Source organism: Salmo salar, chromosome 04 (assembly GCF_965601325.2).
Source record: "Salmo salar chromosome 04, fSalSal1, whole genome shotgun sequence".
NCBI classification, from domain to species: Eukaryota; Metazoa; Chordata; class Actinopteri; order Salmoniformes; family Salmonidae; genus Salmo; species Salmo salar.
This window is the reverse complement of record NC_138294.1, coordinates 7,682,339-7,693,832: the sequence shown is the minus strand read 5'-3', so window position 1 is coordinate 7,693,832 and position 11,494 is coordinate 7,682,339. Positions and strand designations below refer to the sequence as shown.

At 42.3% G+C, this 11,494-nt stretch overlaps 1 long non-coding RNA gene across 1 annotated transcript; it reads right to left on the bottom strand.

Moving 5' to 3' along the window:
• Nucleotides 1–232: 232 nt before the first annotated feature.
• Nucleotides 233–6,496, bottom strand: LOC145878592 (uncharacterized). The gene is made up of 2 exons (XR_014392066.1): nucleotides 5,925–6,496; nucleotides 233–968 (listed from the first exon to the last, which is right to left on the bottom strand). It is a non-coding gene; the product is annotated as an uncharacterized LOC145878592 (long non-coding RNA).
• Nucleotides 6,497–11,494: the final 4,998 nt, after the last annotated feature.

Sequence of the window (11,494 nt, the reverse complement as noted above, 5' to 3'; positions counted from 1 at the left end):
ATTTTAAAAACATTACAATAAATTCACAACACACTGTGTGTCCTCAGTCACCTTGTCCTAGAGATATTTACATGGTTATCAAAACGTCACATCAGGGTAAGCCTAAACAAAACACAGCCCTATGGGAAAAATGAATGGTGGAAAAACGATGTGAACCATCTCCCCGTTTGACCTCTAGTTTTTATGGATATTATGACTCTACAGAGCCCCACAGTGGACATGTCAAAATATGTTCCATTGATAAAGCACACTTTATTTAACCTCAATGTCATCTTGTTTTTACATGGCATTGTAGATGTTAGCGGTATATAGTATGTATTTTGGATGTTTTCAGTGTGTTTTTAACCTTTTCAGACAATGGGTTAATCACAATTAAAAAAATAGTGCACTAACATTACACAAAGTGAACTGAAGTCTGACAGCCCAAACAAAAACACAAATTCTCAGTCAAAAACACAAGTCAGAACACAGCCTCTTGATTCTCTCATGTGTTTTCAGGTTCTCTGACTGGGAAAATGTCTTTCCACAATGAGAGCAGTGGTATGTCTCCTCCTGTGTATTTGTATGTATTCGTTCATGCTCTTTCAGGTACCTTAACCGGGTAAATCTCTCTCCACACTGGAAGCAGCGGTACATCTTCTTACCTGTGTGTGTCCTCACATGCTTGTTCAGGTTTCCTACCTGGCCAAAACTCTTTCCACAATGGGAACATTGGAAAAGCTTTTCCCCTGTGTGTCCCCTCTCATGGTTTTGCAGGCTCCCTAACTGGGTAAACGTCATTCCGCATTGGGAACAGTGGTAAGGCTTCTCTCCAGTGTGTATTCTCTTATGTATTCTCAGGCTCCCTAACTGAGTAAAACTCTTTCCACACTGGGAGCAGTGATGTCGGCCTGCTGGTTTGGACGTCTCGGGGTCTGGTTTCCCTGAAGGACTCTTCCTGCTGTCAGAAGGAGAGTCTGGTCTCTCTCCTGTCAAAGACAAACAGATTATTTAATTAAACAGAGACCTGAATGAAACCTCCACATGATAAAACTTCCTATGACGTATTCCTGTAATTTCCGGACTATTAAGCGCACCTGAATATAAGCCGCACCCACTGAATTTAAAAATATATATTATTTTGAACATAAATAAGCCGCACGTGTCTATAAGCCGCAGGTGCCTACCGGTACATTGAAACAAATTAACTTTACACAGGCTTTAACGAAACACGGCTTGTAACAAAAAATAAGCAGTAAGCTTTAGTTGTCTTTTTGCACTGAGTGAATTCCTCACACTGCTGTTTCCAACGTCTTATCATCGACTCATTAAGACCAAGCTCCCGTGCAGCAGCTCTATTTCCTTTTCCAACAGCCAGATCAATCGCCTTCAACTTGAAAGCTGCATCTCCGTGTCTTTGCCATGATGAGGGTGACAAAATGACTACCGTAATCAGAATGATGGGAAGTTTGAGAGCGCTCGATTTAATCTAAACAGTAAACAAAAAAGTTGTTTGACCTTAACCCGTCCGGCAATTTCATTGGTCTAATGAAAGCTTCATACCGCCAAAAAACTGAGAACGTCACAGAATGTGTTTTTTTTTTGAAAAAAAAATTGAAAGCGGGAAAAATCCATATATTAGCCGAGTCATTGTTTAAGACGCGAGGTTCAAAGCGTGGGAAAAAAGTTGCGGCTTATAGTCCAGAATTTACGGTCATCTAGACTAGATCCCTCAATCACCTAAAGTCAGTTTTCACAAGTATTATTAAGGTGACTAGAAAATGCAGGTCTCTGTGTGGTTCTTAGTCAGAGACTCTGTCAGTCAGTATGGTCAGGAGGAGTTGAGGAGTCTGGTTGCCTTTTACAAGGAGCACTTGACTAAGGCATAATTACACCAGAGGAAGTCATGTCAGAGTACTCCCAGTACAGAGATTTGCCCAGGGCCCATCAGCTGGCCCAATGAGACATTTTCCTCAATGTCCTGCAGTCAGGTGTTTACTAGGATAATGTTACCAATGTCATAAACGTGAGCTGTATATTTTGATAAAATTACACAACACATAATTGAAAGAAACAAATTTGCTCAAGGCACATTATACATAATTGAATGAACCATGAATAAATAACTTGTTAATGTTATGAAAGAATTAAGCATAAACAAATATATTTTTCTTTAGAGGAGAGCCAGATTCAGGTGACGGAGGTTTCCTTGGTGCTTCCTGTCTCCACTGACTGAGATTTCCTTGGTGCTTCCTGTCTCCACTGACTGAGATCTCCTTGGTGCTTCCTGTCTCCACTGACTGAGATTTCCTTGGTGCTTCCTGTCTCCACTGACTGAGATCTCCTTGGTGCTTCCTGTCTCCACTGACTGAGATCTCCTTGGTGCTTCCTGTCTCCACTGACAGAGGTCTCCTTGGTGCTTCCTGTCTCCACTGACTGAGATCTCCTTGGTGCTTCCTGTCTCCACTGACAGAGGTCTCCTTGGTGCTTCCTGTCTCCACTGACAGAGGTCTCCTTGGTGCTTCCTGTCTCCACTGACAGAGGTCTCCTTGGTGCTTCCTGTCTCCACTGACAGAGGTCTCCTTGGTGCTTCCTGTCTCCACTGACTGAGATCTCCTTGGTGCTTCCTGTCTCCACTGACAGAGGTCTCCTTGGTGCTTCCTGTCTCCACTGACGGAGGTCTCCTTGGTGCTTCCTGTCTCCACTGACGGAGGTCTCCTTGGTGCTTCCTGTCTCCACTGACGGAGGTCTCCTTGGTGCTTCCTGTCTCCACTGACGGAGGTCTCCTTGGTGCTTCCTGTCTCCACTGACGGAGGTCTACTTGATCACACACATCCACAGTTGAAGTCAGAAGTTTACATACACTTAGGTGGGAGTCATTAAAACTTGTTTTTCAACCACTCCACAAATTTCTTGTTAACAATGTATAGTTTTGGCAAGTCAGTTAGTACATCTACTTTGTGCATGATACAAGTAATTTTCCCAACAATTGTTTACAGACATATTATTTCACTTATAATTCACTGTATCACAATTCCAGTGAGTCAGAAGTTTACTGTGCCTTTAAACAGCTTGGAAAATTCCAGAAAATGATGTCATGGCTTTAGAAGCTTCTGATAGGTTAATTGACATCATTTCAGTCAATTGGAGGTGTACCTGTGGATGTATTTCAAGGCCTACCTTCAAACTCAGTGCCTCTTTGCTTGACATCACGGGAAAATCAAAAGAAATCAGCCAAAACCTCAGATTTATTTTTTAGACTTCCACAAGTCTGGTTCATCCTTGGGAGGAATTTCCAAATTCCTGAGGGTACCACGTTCATCTGTATAAACAATAGTATGCAAGTATAAACACAGTGGGACCACGCAGCCGTCATACCGCTTTGGAAGGAGACGTACTTTGGTGCGAAACGTGCAAATCAATCCCAGAACAGCAGCAAAGAACCTTGTGAAGTTGCTGGAGGAAATAGGTACAAAAGTATCTATATCCACAGTAAAACGAGTCCTTTATCGACCTAACCTGAAAGGCAGCTCAGCAAGGAGAAGCCACTGCTCCAAAACGCCATAAAAAAGCCAGACTACGGTTTGCAACTGCACATGGGGACAAATATCATACTTTTTGGAGAAATGTCCTCTAGTCTGATGAAACAAAAATAGAACTGTTTGGCCATAATGACCATCATTATGTTTGGAGGAAAAAGGGGGAGGCTTGCAAGCCGAGGAACACCATCCCAACCTTGAAGTACGGGGGTGGCAGCATGATGTTGTGGGGGTGCTTTGCTGCAGGAGGGACTGGTGCACTTCACAAAATAGATGGCATTATGAGGGTGGAAAAGTATGTGGATATATTGAAGCAACATCAAGACATCAGTCAGGAAGTTAAAGCTTGGTTGCAAATGGGTCTTCCAAATGGACAATGACCCCAAGCAAACTTCCAAAGTTCAGGAAAAATGGCTTAAGGACAACAAAGTCAAGGTGTTGGAGTGGCCATCACAAAGCCCTGACCTCAATCCTATAGAACATTTGTGGGCAGAAATGAAAAAGCGTGTGCGGGCAAGGAGGCCTACAAACCTGACTCAGTTACACCAGCTCTGTCACGAGGAATGGGCCAAAATTCACCCAACTTATTGTGGGAAGCTTGTGGAAGGCTACCCGAAACATTTGACCCAAGTTAAACAATTTAAAGGCAATGCTACCAAATACTAATTGAGTGTATGCAAACGTCTGACCCACTGGGAATGTGATGAAAGAAATTAAAGCTGAAATAAATAATTCTCTCTACTATTATTTTGACATGACATTCTTAAAATAAAGAGGTGATCCTAACTGACCGAAGACAGTGAATTTTTACTAGGATTAAATGTCAGGAATTGTGAAAAACTGAGTTTAAACGTATTTGGCTAAGGTGTATTTAAACTTCCGACATCAACTGTATCTCTGTCCGCCTACCTGCTAGGATGATATACAGGAAAGTGTCTATGCCTGCCTGCTAGGATGATATACAGTAAATATCATGATCTAGTCATAGACCATGTCTGACTTCCTTAATAAGTCCTATAGATACTGTTCATAATCTAGTCATAGACCATGTCTGACTTCCTTAATAAGTCCTATAGATACTGTTCATAATCTAGTCATACACCATGTCTGACTTCCTTAATAAGTCCTATAGATACTGTTCATAATCTAGTCATACACCATGTCTGACTTCCTTAATAAATCCTATAGATACTGTCCATAATCTAGTCATACACCATGTCTGACATCCTTAATAAGTCCTATAGATACTGTCCACTGTTTCAGAGTAGGAGTGGCCATGACCCTTCCAAATTGTAAGGATTACGCTAGCTGCTGTAACCACAGCAACATTTATTTCGGTGACAGAATTATAGAGTAACTTTGGAATACGCTAGATACACTACATGACCGAACGTATGTGGACACCTGCTTGTCAAACATCTTATTCCAAAATCAAGTGAATTAAAAAGGGGATTGGTCCCCCCTTTGCTGCTATAACAGCCTCCACTCTTCTGGGAAGGCTTTCCACTAGATGTCGGAACATTGCTGTGGGGGACTTGCTTCCATTCAGCCACAAGAGCATTAGTGAGGTCGGGAACTGATGTTGGGCGATTAGGCCTGGCTCGCAGTCGGCGTTCCACTTCATCCCAAAGGTGTTTGATGGGGTTGAGGTCAGGGATCTGTGCAGGCCAGTCAAGTTCTTCTACACCGATCTCAACAAACCATTTCTGTATGGACCTAGGTCCAGGGGCATTGTCATGCTGAAACAGCAAAGGGCCTTCCCCAAAATGTTGCCACAAAGTTGGAAGCACAGAATGGTCTAGAATGTCATTGTATGCTGTAGCGTTTACACCACTCCAGCCTACGCTTGGCACTCTAGCAATGATAAAGTACTTTATGATAACGCGAAAATTAAATAAACGATTTGGTATCATTTTTATTATGGAAGATTGAATAAGTTTGCTTCAAACGGTTTGCTTGGAATGATTTGTAGCCATCGTCTCGACTATCTGTGCATGAGAGTCCATTCAACTCAGTTTCCCTACCTGAAAAAACGCCATTCCGTAAAGTGTATTCACGCACGCAAATTCAGGAAGAAACTGAAGAGCAGATGGCCTGACCGCGTTTTGCGACTGTCGGCACACTTGACCGCAGTCAACAGTGGGCTCGGAATCGCCTCCAGTTTAGTACGATGGAATTGCAGTATTGAATGAAGACAAGTCCATTCCGTGAGACATTTAAGTTGTGATTTTGCGTGCAAATCCATTGTTAAAGTTTTGTTGTTGGCCAGCTTGTTGATGGTATTCACATCTTACAGTGTAGCTTTATCAATTCCTACATTAAAACGGCATTTAAGATCAGAACTAGAATAGAATGCCGTTTAAAACCACGCATCAGTAAAACAACTATTTTCAAGACAGGACTTACTGGTGTTACTCAGATCTTCTGTCTCCTCTTCTTCCCTCTCCTCCTCCTTCAAAATGACAGTTATCTCTCCTTCATTCACTCCAAAAAAAGTATAATCGTTTTCTTCCTCTTCTTTCTCTGTAACAGCCTCTCCCTCTACTTCTTCATTTACTGTGACATCCTCCTCTTCATTCTCCTCTTTCACGACAACGTTCAGCCAAATACCTTCTTTCTCCTTCCAGCAGACCTCTTTTTTAGCAGGTGGGCAGTAGCTTGGTGAGCTCATGGTCGGGGATGTTAGCCAGCTAACCTAGCTAGTTAGCGACTAGCCTAGTGACAGGCTCATTTATCAAGCCAGCTACCGTTACCTGACTAAACGGAAATATCACATTAAATGGGGAAACTAGTTAAAAGACAGAATTATGTTCCAAATACAGAGGCAAATATACACCGAAGCAGTCTGAACAGCTTGAATGTTTCGGCTAGGAAGCTACCGAGGTGGCTGACTAGATGTTGTTGAAGAAGCGTCCCGTCCACTACATTATACGTCACGCTGAAAGCATCGCCTGAAAAACACATATCGCCATCTGTTGACTGGAGTGGTTAACGCAGATAAATGTTTCTTTTATTTCCAGACAAAAAGTGCATTTTTACATTTCTTTCATTAAATAATAATATAATAGTCAGACAACTGCAGATTTGTAATAATTATGAATTAAAACCTACTTCTACATTCTACCAACACAACAGATGTTTCTACTACAGTGAATATTAACCAATGAGGTGGGTCTTTACACATTCTACCAACACAACAGATGGTAATACTACAGTGAATATTAACCAATGAGGTGGGTCTTTACATTCTACCAACACAACAGATGGTAATACTACAGTGAATATTAACCAATGAGGTGGGTCTTTACACATTCTACCATCACAACAGATGTTTCTACTATGAACACTTTCAGGTTAATTGAAGTTAAATTCCCAAATAGCCTCTACAGGTTTGGTCATTATCAGGTATTGGAGCGTTGAAAGATGATGCACAACAACGGTTTCTTCCACAAAACCACAACTTCAATAACCACCGCGGTCTAAATAACTGTAAAGTAAGTCGCCATCGAAATGACTACCGCTACAATCGACCAATCAACCATGACTTGAGCCTGTCGCCTGCAGTCCGTGGAGAAAAGTAGCTTTTTTTTCTGGTAAAGTTACACTGGGTACATGGGCCACATCAATAATATACCGTCCAGCACATTGTCTAGGAAAGTACTACGTGGCTCTGGTGGAAGATCAGACCTCACCACCATTTGACTGATGTTGGGGGCGTGTCTGAAGGCTACCCGTCGGGGTTCTTTAATCGTCTTTTCCAGTTGTGGATCAATGATCAAGACGTGCCAGTGTTTTAATGATGTGGTCCAACTGTTTACCAAGTGGGGAGAACTGAAGGAAGCATTGAACGTGTTGGTCTGGAGGGAGGGGAGGTTTGGGGAGTACTGAAGGAAGCATTGAACGTGTTGGTCTGGAGGGAGGGAGGTTTGGGGAGTACTGAAGGAAGCATTGAACGTGTTGGTCTGGAGGGAGGGAGGTTTGGGGAGAACTGAAGGAAGCATTGAACATGTTGGTCTGGAGGGAGGGGAGGTTTGGGGAGAACTGAAGGAAGCATTGAACGTGTTGGTCTGAAGGGAGGGAGGTTTGGGGAGAACTGAAGGAAGCATTGAACGTGTTGGTCTGGAGGGAGGGAGGTTTGGGGAGAACTGAAGGAAGCATTGAACATGTTGGTCTGAAGGGAGGGGAGGTTTGGGGAGTACTGAAGGAAGCATTGAACATGTTGGTCTGGAGGGAGGGGAGGTTTGGGGAGTACTGAAGGAAGCATTGAACATGTTGGTCTGGAGGGAGGGAGGTTTGGGGAGAACTGAAGGAAGCATTGAACGTGTTGGTCTGGAGGGAGGGAGGTTTGGGGAGAACTGAAGGAAGCATTGAACGTGTTGGTCTGGAGGGAGGGAGGTTTGGGGAGTACTGAAGGAAGCATTGAACATGTTGATCTGGAGGGAGGGGAGGTTTGGGGAGTACTGAAGGAAGCATTGAACATGTTGCTCTGAAGGGAGGGGAGGTTTGGGGAGAACTGAAGGAAGCATTGAACATGTTGATCTGGAGGGAGGGGAGGTTTGGGGAGTACTGAAGGAAGCATTGAACGTGTTGGTCTGGAGGGAGGGAGGTTTGGGGAGAACTGAAGGAAGCATTGTCGCTGTCTGAAACGCTCATCCAGACAGTCCTCTGGGTTACCCCGCTTTCTGAAACGTTCATCCAGACAGTCCTCTGGGTAACCCCGCTGTCTGAAACACTCATCCAGACAGTCCTCTGGGTAACCCCGCTGTCTGAAACACTCATCCAGACAGTCCTCTGGGTAACCCCGCTGTCTGAAACACTCATCCAGACAGTCGGCTTGTTTGTCATAGTCACTCTGTGTACCACAAAACCTGCTTATGCGACAGTATTGGCTGACGGAGAGACTATTTTCTAGGGGTGTAGGGTGGAAGCTAACAGGGATTTCCTGTCCGTTGGCTTCCTGTATAGGTCTGTGCTAAAGCCACTCCTCTCCCTCTTAATCAAAATGTCCAGATAACTTGTTTCATGCACATCAAAGGTGAGGGTGAATTTTAGATGACAGAAGTCACATTTAGGTGCCAGGTGTAACTGAGGCCATAGATGCTCCATATCCATTACTTTGAGTGTTTTATATAATACAACTAAATATGTTTCTGTGTTGCAGCGGCTGTCAAGAAATGGAACGGCAAGGCCACAGAACATGATATAAGAGGAGCTGTGGGAGACCACCTCAAGCCCCTGGTAGAGCCAGGGGTGGTGTTTACCACTCCTTCAGCAGGCTGGAAAAGTCCGACTGATACTGTTTTTCATACTAAGTTGGACTAAGATATGTGTTGCTTTGCGCATATTTCTTCAATATGTTCAAATCAAGCTTTATTTATACAGCACATTTCAGACATGCATGCAACACAATGGCTTCACAGGAAAATACAAAGTAAATAAACATAAATATTTACCACAACAGGATAAAAAAAATATATAAGAATAACAACTGAAAGATTAATGAGCATTGTAAGGAAATATCATTGATTAAAATATTAAGAATTGGATGCAATATCCAACCCAAAATATAAGCTTGTTTTACTCCATTGTTTGTTGTTACGTTCCCCAGCAAGAAAACCAGAAATGTCCCTTAAATAGAAGAGGAACTAACAAAGAGTCACTGACAACAACCACAACTAAACAGGTGGGGTTTTAGGAGGGGTTCTGAAAGACACTATGGGGGTGTCCACTGAAAGTTGACTAGTAACAACAACTGGGACCTAAAAGACAGCCACTAAATCTGCCCAAGAAGAGGCAAACAAAAGAAAAACCCACACCAAACTTAAAGACAGGACGCAAACCAAAAAGGTAGCGTAACTAAAGTTGTTGACCCTCCACGTCTTTGAAGACAACTGGCATACTGGGCCAGACACTCTTAAATAGCACCTGGACCAGCTCAGGTGAAATACCTTCCCACAGCACAGGTGGAACACAAACTGACTAATGAGGTGACACCAATCAGTGTGTCCTACGTGCTAACGAGCTAGACGTGCTAACGAGCAAGACCTGCTAACGAGCTAGACCTGCTAACGGGCTAGTCGTGCTAGACGTGCTAACGACCTAGACGTGCTAACGACCTAGACGTGCTAACGACCTAGACGTGCTAACGACCTAGACGTGCTAACGAGCTAGACGTGCTAAAGTCCAACCTCAAAACATAAATGGAAAAACCAAAGCCTGTAACACCTTCTCCCTTAAGACAACAAATACGTCCTATATTTTTGTTGGACAAGTTTGCTCACCATCAACAGAAAACAACTTCCATTTCACATTATAATCAACTACAATGCTTCACCTTCACCAATATAAACATGGTGTCTACTGGCTGTCAACAATTAAAAACAAGAAAACACACGTATTTTTAAATATATATATTTTTCTACAATGTAATTTTTTTTTAAACTCACTAGCTTCTAGAACTCTCGTCTTCCTAAAACTCACTAGCTTCTAGAAATCTCGTCTTCCTAAAACTCACTAGCTTCTAGAAATCTCGTCTTCCTAAAACTCACTAGCTTCTATAACTCTCGTCTTCCTAAAACTCACTAGCTTCTATAACTCTCGTCTTCCTAAAACTCACTAGCTTCTAGAAATCTCGTCTTCCTAAAACTCACTAGCTTCTAGAAATCTCGTCTTCCTAAAACTCACTAGCTTCTAGAACTATCGTCTTCCTAAAACTCACTTGCTTCTAGAACTCTCGTCCCCTTGGAACGAGCCCAAACAAAACTCATCTCCAATACAGAGAAACATGCAGTCAAAGTAAATTGGGATCCATGGCAACGCACTGGCGAAACGCAAAACATTTTTGACTGCCCACCATTGAGAATTTCAGCAACCAAGTTGTCCTTACCACGGTCTGATTTCAAGAGGAAACTCCTGCAATATCGGTAGTAGCTTTCCACCTCACTGCGGAGCTTCTCTCTCTTTTCAGGGTTCACTAGATAGGCATGTTGTTGGATCTGGGTCCAGTCCCCAATGTCATGCTCTAGTACATTTGGGTTGGCACCTCCGAGAATGAACCCTGATATTCTAATAGCAGGGCAACAATGTCAATATAATTGTACCCAAAAATGGTAAGCTGGTTGCATAAATAATTATCATTACTAAATGTTACATAATATGAAATATGAAAATCAAATGTACACCCCTTTGTTAATATGTATTGGCAATAATTCACTTAATGGTGAGGCATGGAATAATAAAACATGTATATACACACAAACATCTGCCATAATCATATTACTTGTATGTTTTTAAACACCTTATAAACTGCACCAGCAACAACATCACTGCTGTTTAGTAGCAATACATCACTGATATCCATTAAGGGGAAAATCAGGTTGTACGTGCTGTTGAAACTAACACCACTGAAAAACATGGAAATGGGAGATATATTTTACCTCACTGGTTAGAGGACAACCTGCAGAAGACAGTCAGCTACATTTTGGAGTGATACCTTACAATTTAGGGGTCGCTAAACAAAGGAATGAAACACTTATTTGTCATCACTCATCGATATCATGTTGAAATCAATTGCGTGAGAGTGGGGAGATAAGGTTGCATGTCCTGTTAAAACTAACAGCTCAAAAACCACATGGAATCTGGGAATAATGTGTACATCACTGGTTAGAGGACAACTTGTAGAAAACAGCTAGCTACATTTTGATTCAAGTGGGTCACCAATGCTGTAAGTGTAACACAGCTCTTTTTTTGTTAGTCACTTTTTGTTAAATCACATAAATAGTACTCTTTCAATTCAGAGCCTGGATTTTTCCCCTGATGAGGCTAATATCCATATCATGCTGAAATCAATAGAACAGGGGGCAAACGATTAGGGTTCTACATTGTGACATCATTAAAATACTCCTACTACAATGTTAAAACATTCTACATTATGACATAATTTAATTGATATCATGAAACAACTCCTTCATGTATGT